General features: G+C 46.6%; 1 long non-coding RNA gene across 1 annotated transcript; it reads left to right on the top strand.

Annotated features, from left to right (window-relative positions):
* Positions 1–7,565: 7,565 nt before the first annotated feature.
* LOC122393404 lies at positions 7,566–10,754 on the top strand. The gene is made up of 3 exons (XR_006258693.1): positions 7,566–7,678; positions 9,734–9,850; positions 10,554–10,754. It is a non-coding gene; the product is annotated as an uncharacterized LOC122393404 (long non-coding RNA).
* Positions 10,755–11,805: the final 1,051 nt, after the last annotated feature.

Consider the following 11,805-nt stretch of genomic DNA (forward strand, 5'->3'; position numbering starts at 1 on the left):
CGTGCTGCAGCAGAGGTCGCGCTGCGCCGGGCTAAACTGCGCATCGAGCAAAAAGGGAATCATCTCGAATATAACCTCGGCGCGGCTCAGAAAGGCGACTGCCGAGGATCGAAATCCCCTCAAACGAAATGTCTTTGATGAGGCTTTTAGGTGATACCCAATTATGTTTTGTTACACTGATACACCCTTCAATACGTTAGTTATAAAATCGTCTAACTTTTTTGAGAAGCCCGGTATATGGAGTGTTTAACACGACGCGATGACTTTATTGCTCTCTATCCCTCTTATCTCCATAACTGCTGGTGCGATTCCCAAATTTCATGCATGAATTTGTTTTAAAACTTAGTTATAGCTTACTGTACATTATTTGTTTAGATTATACATTTTTTTCTAAAATATGAAAACACGCATGTTTAACCGAAGCTTTGCGTTTTTTGTTTTTAAATAGAAAAAAAGTCATTCGACAATCCTGAGTTGTTGAGCATTTTAGCAAAAAGAGCCTGAGAATATAGGCTGATAGTTCTGTTTTCTTTCTTGTATAATCTCTTAAAAAGCTGCAAATTGTGTTCATGGAAGGAATTTCGTAGCAATATTTTCCGTATTTTTTTTTTTTACATAGAACATTTTATGGTCTCCAGAGCTAGTCGTGTGGAATAAATAAAATTTTAGCAAAGATCAACCAAACAAGATTAACCCTCACCGGCACAGGCTATTTTGAGTCCTTCGACGGCACAAGGGGGGAGGGTTGGTACGACCCCCCTCGCGTTTGGCCCCTGATGGAGCTAGAGCTTCGCAGAAAAAAACGAGCGTGTTGCCCGTCACGAGAGGAAGCCAAATGATACCCAATTTTAAGGTCCTAGGTCATCGGTTGACCTTCCAGGTCAATCGATTGATTCTATCCGGACTGATTTTTGGGTCAATGACACAAAAATCAGGAATATCGGGACCTGTTAGAAAGCCGTAAAGTGTGGCTGCTAAGAGGTTTTCCGGAGTGATGATCACGAATATCGTGTTAGTTTTGATCACAGATGATGTCGTTAAGCGTTTAGACCAGGTCGGGTCAGGTCAGGTCAGGTCAAACGGTAGGGGTCGTGACGGGTATTCGTAGTACCTACCTGTCATCCGCCTCTGACAGCTTCGTAACATGTTACGAAGGCAACAAAACTACTTCGTAGATGTTCAAATGGTTACTAAATTCGAATCCAGCTCTAAAAACTAGCCTAGAAACATGTAAAACTCGAAAAAGTAAGCCGAGGTCACCAAAGGTCAATGACCTGACCTGACCTTCAGGTGACCTTGACACCCACCCTAATGCATGGGAGCAACATCAAATCACATGCTTGAACGTTTGAAACCACGAAAAGCTTGCAAACGCGCGGCTAATGCGAGCCGACATACGCCGAATCGCGATTCCGGCCAAACATGGTCTCGGAAAGGAGGTCACAGGTCAAAGTTCATTTGGGTCAGAGTCGTGAAATTTTCAGGGTAGGTGTAAAATTGATCAATGCGAGGGTACTGAAAGTTTCGTTGCGATCGGCCGCTTTTTACGCGAGTTATTCGCGAAAAGCCCTAGGGGGTTGCATCAACCCCCCCCCCCCTCCTGTGCCGGCGAGGTTAAAGTAGCATGAAACTTAGCGTTCGCACATCCAAAGATGTGTCGCAATCACGTCTGAGAGTTTGGAGGCTTCATTTCAATCAGTTATGTGGTCTTGACCGCACTTCGGCGCGCGTTTATTCGAGTCCGAACTGCGTATACACTATACATAGTGTCACCTTAACGATGGTATAAGTCATTTGTCAACAGATGTTGATTCCTCAACGTTATGAACTAGGGGTAACATTAACAAAGCTACCGCAGCGGGGAACAAAGGTGCTCTGAAAGCTCAGACATTACCATTGGTGTCGGGTTACACTGCTTGCAGTATTGCAAGACAACAGCCTATATACGCGGCTAGATTTAGTCGAGCTCACATGTTCTCTCAGCATATATCAGTTTCCAACATTTCACCTTGCATCATTTCCGAATCACGCATTTCAGCTTTCTAGCCACTTTTGGATAGATTAGAAGCTCATGGAGATTCTTTTCACACCAATCGCACTCAAGTCTTCGATCCATTATTCACGATGTTATTGCTCTTCGAGCAAGTTTGGGAGTTGGGACTTGAATCAATGTGTCATTCCAATTTTAAGCTGCTCGCTGGCTTTGGAAGTGCGAGCTGAGACGCATATTCCAGACATGGAAATGGCTTCGCTCCATGCGCCGCATGGAGCGAAGCACGATCACGTTGATTAGATGAAGCACGATCACGTTGATCACGGGTTTCAGCCGAGGCTACTTCTTGCCACCTGAAAAAGAAACAGAATACAGACGTGAATTTCAAGTTTGCTTGTTTGCATGTTTGTTCCTTATTTCTGGATCCCTGTTTGAGTAAGCTATAGGTAAAGGCCACCAGCTAAACCTACAAAGTACAGTGATTGTTTTGAAAGCTGAGAATGGCGATCCGCGATGGCTCTTCGACCCAAACCTTTATTCCATCGGATGGCTCGGAATCTGCTACAATAATTAAGTACTAAGTAGTATAAGGATATTTAATATACTTAATTATTGATTAATGTATAATAAAATTATGATAAGGAAATTTGCTAATAAAATTGCCGATATTTAGTGAATGACCACATGTGATATGTGAATAACTTTTTACCACTTTAAAAAACCTAGAAATTGAAATGACTTTCTGAGACTGTTCATTTTCGTAATAATTAACAACTTAGGTATTTAGTAGGTCTACTCGCCTTTCTTTCCGCCCTTGTTGTCTTTCGCTCCACCGGCATCCTTTCCGCCCTTGCCTTGGGCCTTCTTGTCTCCTTTGCCGGCATCGGCGGCAGGGGCGGCTCCACCCTTCTCTGAGAAGTGAGACAGTTGTGTGTCAGACGAACAGGCGTGTCATGCGCATCACGTGTGTCAGGTGTGTTTCAGGTAGGTCATAGGTTGAGTAAAAAGTAAGGAGGCAGGCCAGGCTAGCGGTGGCAGTTGCAGAGGAAGGTCAAAATGTCACAGACACTTCCGTGGACTGAATGTTGTTAGGCTTCAGTTGTGTCTGACTGGTATCGATCGTATTCTGAAGTGCCACCGGCGAAAGCAAAACCAAAGCTGGGGATGACAAGGCTATAGGGAGGACAGATCGCAGTCTGGGACGACAAAACTGGGAAGGACAGAAGTTGGGAGGACCTAGTGGCATAAGGTGTCTTGGGAAGGACATAGTGAAAAACTTTGATGAGCAGAACGTTACTTGTTTAGGATCAGTTTAAAGGTAGTGTGCCACCTTTGAAAGATTTCCCATTTTATTTTTCCTAGGATAAGAAGCTTCTGTTTTTACCTAATATCGCAAAAAAAATCAAAAATGGGCCTGGAATAGTGCCTTTCGCCTGAAAGTTTATCGGTTTTTCGATATGTATAACAACTGTAGTGGGCTGACCTGCAAACAGGCGTCGGCAACAATCGCGAATGCGGCGCACATGTGACAATAAGCAAAGGTCATTATAGAGTTACGGCGTACGGGAATGAGTTATCAGCTGTCTAATCGTAGACAACACAATGTCGAGCCTTAAACTGTAAGCCTGTATTGGTATTGTTTCTTTTATTTGGCTGTCGAACATTATTTATGGTTTGAAATATGATTTTATGTAAAATAATTGATATGAAAAAGCCGTCTCTTAAGTTATGACCCCATTTCACCACACGCAAGTGGCAGAAATGACAATGATCAGCTGACGCATTTTTCTTGGCCGAAGTCAGAGCGCGCGGCCCGACGCACCACCACCGCACCACAAAGTATGAGCAGAAGCCGCGCCCAAAGCCAGGGCCCCGGTAACGTGAGGTAGCCGAGTCGGGGCAGCGTGCGCTGACCCAAGCCGGGGCAGCAGCTTTGGGCGCGGTCTACCGCATCCCCGCGGGCAGCCCCGGGCTATCACATGACACCGGGAGGACGCGCGGCCCCGGCTTGGGTCAGCGCACGCTGCCCCGACTCGGCTACCTCACGTTACCGGGGCCCTGGCTTTGGGCGCGGTCTACCGCACCACCTAACAGGCGCGTTCGAAACCGCAGGAGATGATGATGAACGGGTTTATCGAAACTTGATTGGATGAGCATATCGGTAATAGCGATTTCAGTGTGTGCATTTATTGTTCATAGTGGTGTGAAATGTGGTTGGGGTACGACCGACAACCCGTCGGGGCGAATTTCGCACTGGGGTACTCAAAATTCGAAGAATTTAAGACGTTTCCATGACTTTTGAAGGTATGGATAAGTTCTAAAAATCCGGTTCTCCTTATCTGGGCCATTAACTCCATACGGTCCAGGAAAGCTGGCACACTACCTTTAAAACGCATGCCGGATTTTGATCGTATGAATAAACTGGAGCTGTCAACGAGGCATGATATCGATGATTGCCAAATGACCTTCCGTTAGTTGCCCGCAAAGTATCATCACCGCCTTCCTTTATGACAACACAGTCCGCTGGCGGATCGGTCACCGCTGGGCAGGCTGCCCGAGAATGTCGGCGCGTCGGCCAACTTCGCACCGAGCCCCCAGCTCAGAGGAAACAGCAGCGTCACGAACAGCCGCTATAGACAACATCGAGCGCACAGCACATGTCACCTTTCACAGTGCTTGTCAGCAAAGCGGACGCCGCCGCTGAGATACTCACTAGGTCCTCCTTTTCCCATGGCTTGTGCTGATTTCACGTGCGGTTGCTCGGGAGCTCCTCCTGTGCTGACTGCTGAGTCGGCCGCCAGGGGACGATGCCAGCGAGAGCGTAGATGGCGCTACACTCACCTTGGCCGGCCCCCAGTCGGCGAAGGACGATTCAGCATGCCTGTCAGCCTGCGAGCGACAGTGCAGAAATAGCCATCGTCGGCCGGATATTTGGCTACGGAATCTGGCAGGGTAGTCCGCTATAGTAATTTGGTTACCGATGTTTTCAGACATTGCATATCTCAATTCAGAATTCAGATAGGTACCTACAAACACTAATGGAAGAGTTATCTTTTATCTTTAAGTGTTATCTATGACGATATGAGATGCAGTTCATGCTCTAGAAAGTCTAACTGAATCTCATTTCCTGATTGTCGAAAAGTACTTTTGGAAACCTCACAGAAGACGAAAAATACAATTACTTCCTACTTCCTAGAAGTTCTGACGGTTTAAGGGGCCCTGACACTTGCACGATTTTGTGGCACGCATTGGCACGAATCGAATCGTGCCCGTGCGCATACTAGTCGTAAACTGACGTGAAGTGTGCGTTAGCTCGTCGTGACTTCGTGCCATGTCGGGGTGAGAACTTTGAAATGTTCAAAGTTTTGGTCACGACAAAATTTCGTGACCGGATCGTGAACTATGCGCAAACTGTTCGTGAACTCGTCGTGAACTTGTCGGGACGGTGCGGGAAGTGCGTAAACTATGCGCAAACTATGCGAAAAGTATTCGTGTACTCGTCGTACCAGCCCTTGCCAATGTGTGGATCTCGGCTTGCTTCGTAGCGCGAAATTTGGGATTGTTTGGTTTTTTCCCGAGTCGATTGGACGCCTAGATGGGAAGTTATGACCGAAAATATATTTAATGGGTCATTTCAGGTCAAAGGGGTCCAACTAGGTCACACGGGCTCAGGTTAGGTCACAGAGGTCAAATTAGGTCACACGGTGTCAGGTTAGGTCACCATGAGGTCACGATGGGTCACGCCACGTCACAGAGGTCAGCCAAAGTCACGATAGGTCAGTCCAGGTCAAACTGGTCACATTAGGTCCGGTCAGGACATTTGCGTCACTGGAGCTCACGATGGGTCAGGCCAGGACACGGAGAAATAGGTAAATGGGAGGTCACATTTTTATATGGCATGCCCAAGTCGGCACAAATTGCGCAAACTTGTCGTGCCAATGCGGGAAGTGCGTAAACTATGCGCAAACTATGCGGAAACTATGTGTGAGCTCGTCGTATCAGTCCGTGTCAATGAGGACACTGATGGGCACGCATTCGTGAATTATTCGTGAAATCGTCGTGAACTGGTCGTGCACTAGTCATGAACAGTGCGGGAGCCATCACAGTTCGTGCACGAAAATGGCACGGCTTGCCACGACAAAATCGTGACCGAAAGTCGTGCAAGTGTCAGGGCACACCCTGCCGGCTGTGCACTCTGCACATAGGTACTCGTATAACGAGGTGACTATCAATTCAGTGACAGAAGTTGGACCGTCTTCACAATACCCACAGATAAAGAGAAAATAAGGTATTCACGGTGGTTGTAACTATTGAACCAATTTATTTGTTTTGTTGGGTTAGGCCCTTTCGGTCCAGTAAGACCATTTCAGAGCCGGGAGGATGATAGGATAAGGGGGAGACATTGGTCTGGGCAGACACCCTAGTGAGTCGCCGGGGCTGAGCCCGTCCGAAGACAGGCCACCCAGCCCCAAGGCACTCACTGCACCCGGCTACGGGGTGCGCTCCCTCGGGAGCAGCGGTGCCGCTCCAAGGGAGCAGCCCGCATGAGATAAAGTTGCCTGTCCAGCCCGGAGGGGGGTTGCGGTGTGGAGGAGAAGGATTTCAGTATCCTGAGGATAGAAGCATGGAACGGTTGAACCAATTTACAAAGACTTGGGCCTTTACAGTGCACTAAATGCAATCTTGTGTTTCGTCTCCATACAGCCAACAGGCTGATAATAGTGCCGCAAAAATTCCACTTTGACTTTCCAATGAACCATTTCGTTGACTCAGATGCGCACTTGTCAATACCATATCATCATGCATGCTGCGTCAAATACCGGTAATATGAAAGTACGACATGATAAGATGGTTGATCTTACGTTATCGTTATGGAGGAGCCTTTAGGCTAACGGCCCATGGTGGTGACACTAGTGGCCCCTGGGGGCGACACGTCTGGTGACACTAGCGGCCCCTGACAGTAACACTAGCGGCCCCTGGCGGTGACACTAGCGGCCCCTGACGGTAACACTAGCGGCCCCTGGTGGTGACACTAGCGGCCCCTGGTGGGGACACTAGCGGCCCCTGTATTGTGTATAATATGAAGATTGAGGGAGGTACCCTCGACGAATCCGTCATCTATCACTGCTAAATGCAAATAAATTCAATCACCATTCGAAGTCATCTGCAAACATCATCGCCACCATACTTCTTAGCATCCTCGTGCGGCATTGTCCTGCCGATATGTTTCGTGTATTTCTGCAAACATTTCTACGCCTCCCGGCAGGCCATGCATAACGTGAGTCATTCTCCGAAAACGGTTTACATGAATGCCTGTATCAGCTATGAGGCGCGGCACTCCGAGCTCCGGAGGCCGGTGCTGTCTCAGCCCCCCCCCCCCCTGAGCTCAGACCCCCTCGGTCGATCTGAATCGATAGCCAAACTGCGCTGTAGCCGGCTCTGGTTATTTCTGGTTTGCAGCTAACGGTAGCGGCGGCGGCAACGCCACAGCTCAGTTCACGGGACGGCCACCAGTCAGCGCTACCGTCGTGACGGGTCGAATCGAACCATGGGCTGGATACTAGCGCCATCTGAGCTCTGACGGCCTCTCCTGGGCTCCTGGCGGCGGGCTCGTCATTTACCATTGGGAGACTGTGGCCGCTAGTTGTGGTTTCTCAGTGACCAGTATGAAGAAGGGAGGACCCAGTGAGTACTGCAGGCCATCAAGTCGCCCCTCTCAGACCTTTCGCTGGCTGCGTGCGCTCCGTGCATGCTTGCTTTCCGGCGAACTTGCAGCATCGGCTGCATGCATCCTCTGGTCCCATCGGGAAGGGGAGAGGCGCACCCATCTCTCGGTCGCCATGATTCTGCTAGGCTGAACGAAAAGCAGCATCACTTATTCTTATGTCCTCCGTGCCGTGGTTTCCATCCTCAAGACAGTCAAATCCTTCTCCCCCACGCCTCAAACCCCTGTACCGGACTGGACGGGTAACTTTATCCCATGCGGCAAGCTCCCATATAGGAGCACACCCGTAGCCGGGTGCAGTGAGTGTCAGGGGGCTGGGTGGCCTGTCCATTGGATGGGCTCAGCCCCGGAGGAGCACCAGGGTGCCGCCCAGACCAATGTCTCCCCCTTATTCCTATCATCATTCCGGAGCATCTGATATGGTCTCGTCAGACCGAAAACGCCTAACTCAGAAAAAAAAAAAACGTATCTCGGATCCAACTGTTCTATATCCTTAGGGCGCGAAAATCCGTATCTCTAACGTCTCAAGCTTCCTGTCACGGGCTGGGCAGCCCACATCATTACATAGCTCCTTCGGGACAGACTCTCGTGCGGTGGGGTGGCAGTTGGTGTGGGCGTGGCTCGTCTCGTGTGGATGTGGTTCGTCTCCTAGCCGCCCAGACCCACACCCCCTCGCCTCACTAATTCCAAACATTCTGCGGCTCTGATATGGTTTATTGTTTATATCATTTCGTTTCAAACCTTCATGAAAAAGACCGTAACGTCATAAGCGAAAATACCGAAAGTAACGAAAACTGTTCAGAACAAAGCAATCTGAGATTCCATAAAGGCGCAATCCTTCTTTGTGAATCATCAGGGCATACCCAAAGCCCTCGGGGGTTTGGGAATATATAATCACAAAAAATGTAAAAAAAATAGAATCACACAATATGTCCTCCCTGTAAAACTAAAACGACAGATCTTGGGCGGATAAGATTAATATTTATTATCGTTCTAGCGCCTAGTATATAAACGGGAGTTACTCGTTGTTAGCTGCAAGTCCCTCCCGACCGCCTGCATTGCCGGCATCGCCCGACCCTCCCGACCTGTGCACCATCCATTGGCCTATTGACACACTGGTTTGAGCCGTCCAGCAACAGGCAGCCCCCCGTCCCAGCAACAAGCATGCACTGACTCCAGATATTGATTCAGCAAGAGTCACTTCGGTGTTAAAGTGACTATCCCACCTTAACATTAGTTTTGAGTTGAGATAGCCAAATTGGTGGCCATGGCCTGCAAATACCGGTTTGGGCACTCAAAACATCGAGAAATGCTTTAATTCGGAGATATGGAATTTCAAACTTGCAGTTTTCGGATTCTAAGGGGCTAATGCATTGGGATGCCCCCTTAGAATTTGTGACGTCAGCGGTGATCTAACGATTTTAAAAGCTTATACTAACATCTTTGTGAAGCAGTGGTGGATATATGCTATTTGCGCGCAACATCTGCCGCAAACGCCGCACTTCCAAAATGAAGTCGCTAGGAACAGCGGAGATCCCAAAAAGTAAACAAAAGTAAAAGTTTAATGTCTTGAAAACCGGTGAATATTTTTCGGTGAAATTTGGTAGATATTCGTTTTTACTCTTTCTGAATCGAGCGACATCACTTTCATGCCAATTTATTAACTTTTTTGAAGGTGGGAGGGTCCCTTTAACAGTCTCCTGTTAAAAATTGAATGGCCCGTCAATCTATGTCTATGTCGGCCAAGAACATACGAGTCTTTGCTACATTTATCCACAATATTTATCGTTGTAAAATGTTTTTCTTCGATGCAAGTTCATCGCCTGTTAGCCGTTACTCGTTTGCCCATGTGGTAATAATTCTGCTCATAGCACTGTGGCCTTCAGATCTGTCGATCGGTCATCTCGTCATCCTGATAAGTCGTCGCGTCATCCTTCAGATCTGTCGATCAGTTATGAGTCATCTCATCGCAGCTTGTCATTCTCACCGACTTTTGCCCCTCCCCCCCTTCACAGAGAAGGAGGGTGGAGACACCGAGCCGGCTGGCTCCCCGGCCAAGGAGGACAAGAAGCCTGCCAAGGAGGCCGCCCCCAAGAAGGAGGCCGCCGCGAAAGAAAAGGGCGGCAAAAAAGGTGCGTTAGATCCTCTCATGCAATTTATGATAGTTCTGAGATATAATTTAAATCAATATCATACCACTTCATGATAGGTATTTTTATCGTCAAACGGCATCCACTGTTACACCTCTAACAAACATATGCTACAATACTTCGTTACTTGAATTAAAATGAAATCGGACTTACTCCACAAGAGTTCGTTGGGTCGGAGCTTTCGAATTGTATTACAATTCTTCGTCAGCGAGAGTCGTATCGGATGTTAAGATCGAATCGAAGGTACAGTGCGGATCGAACAAAATATATATGTATATATATATATATATGTATATATGTATATATATATGTACAAAATATATAAAATATATATATCATATTTTGTTCGATCCGCACTGTACCTTCGATTCGATCTTAACATCCGATACGACTCTCGCTGACGAAGAATTGTAATACAATTCGAAAGCTCCGACCCAACGAACTCTTGTGGAGTAAGTCCGATTTCATTTTAATTCACAATTCATCTCCACATCATGTCTTTAAATGTACTTCGTTACTTGGTAGAGCTGGCTCAAATGTGTCTAAGTTTAAAAAAGTCAATTTATATAAAAAACTCTCTAACAAAACATTCATTCCTCGTTGTTTTTTTTTTAGACATATGTGGAATTATAGGCCACTCATGGATTAAAGATGCCGATTGTCATGCTCTATTTTTTTTTTTCAGGCGGTAAGAAGTGATCTTTGGCGAAGTTCGCCAACAAGAGCTTGCTTCATGTCACATTCCACTCCTCAAGGCACCTCAAGGCACCAATTCAAGGCATATGGAGAAAAACGCTTCCACCATTCCCTGCCAGCAAACGCTTGAGAACAGGCAGAACTGCTTTGTTGGGCACGCCAAGGAGAGAGCAATGTGACTTGTGAGCGTAAAGCTCAGGCTACACTATCAGCGTTTTTTCGGTTTCTGCGTGATTTCGGTTTCCGCGTTTTTACGGTTTCTGCGTTTTTTCGTTCCGGGCGGCCGCCGCGTGGACGGTGTTGTTTGTAGCATAGTGATGGATAAATGATAAATTTATGTAATTATTCATGTTAAATATTATCGTGTTTTAACAAAATTATGATTAAATAATTGTTTTAAAGATTTTGCAACTAACAAGGAAAGATTTTCGATCATAATCATTTGTCAGTTTAATTACAATTATCATATTTGATGTAGAATGATGAGTTTTGAAACACATTTTGTCTTATTTAATCATGAATTACACCATTTTCATTATTTACATTTGAAACTGTTCCATCGTCACAATATTATTAGCAACAATCACTTCTAATCATCCATCACTAAAACGAAATCCCGCAGAAACCGAAAAAAAGTTCACAGCTCTGAACTTTTTTTCGGTTCCGACTCGTCGGTTTTTGCGGGTTTTCGTTCCACGGGACGCCAGACTGGCAGTGTAGCTTGCGCAATGCATTCGCTATGAGGCGAACTTGACGACGCGAGCCGAAATCCCGCAGAAACCGAAAAAACGTCGGAATTCATGCTAGTGTAGCTTAGGCTCAATGCGGATTGCCCGGGCTCTGAAAGGCCAACAGGCCGCTTGGACCGTTGGTTTAAAGTCTGTCCGCGGAAGTGTTCCAACATGATGTATGTACTCACCGAGTATACCGTGATACGAATAAATTATTTGTGTTTCCAACTGTAAAAAGTGTTTATGCAGAGACGACTTAAAATGTTGCATGACACTTAGTTTGCAATTGGTTGAAACTCGAGCGTTACGTAATCATACAAAGAACTTTACCAAAATGACTGAAATATTTACCATCAATACAGTGCTTTTGATTGAAACGCTCCTATTTTATACTTAAACAATTATACTGAGTATACTGAACATGAACATATTTTCCGTACTAACATTGGCAATTTCAATGATATAGTTGAGAACCACCTTCAGCGAGCTCGATATTGCAATCTTCAGCTC

Source organism: Amphibalanus amphitrite, unplaced genomic scaffold, assembly GCF_019059575.1.
Source record: "Amphibalanus amphitrite isolate SeventyFive unplaced genomic scaffold, NRLGWU_Aamphi_draft 000533F_arrow, whole genome shotgun sequence".
Lineage (NCBI taxonomy): Eukaryota > Metazoa > Arthropoda > Thecostraca > Balanomorpha > Balanidae > Amphibalanus > Amphibalanus amphitrite.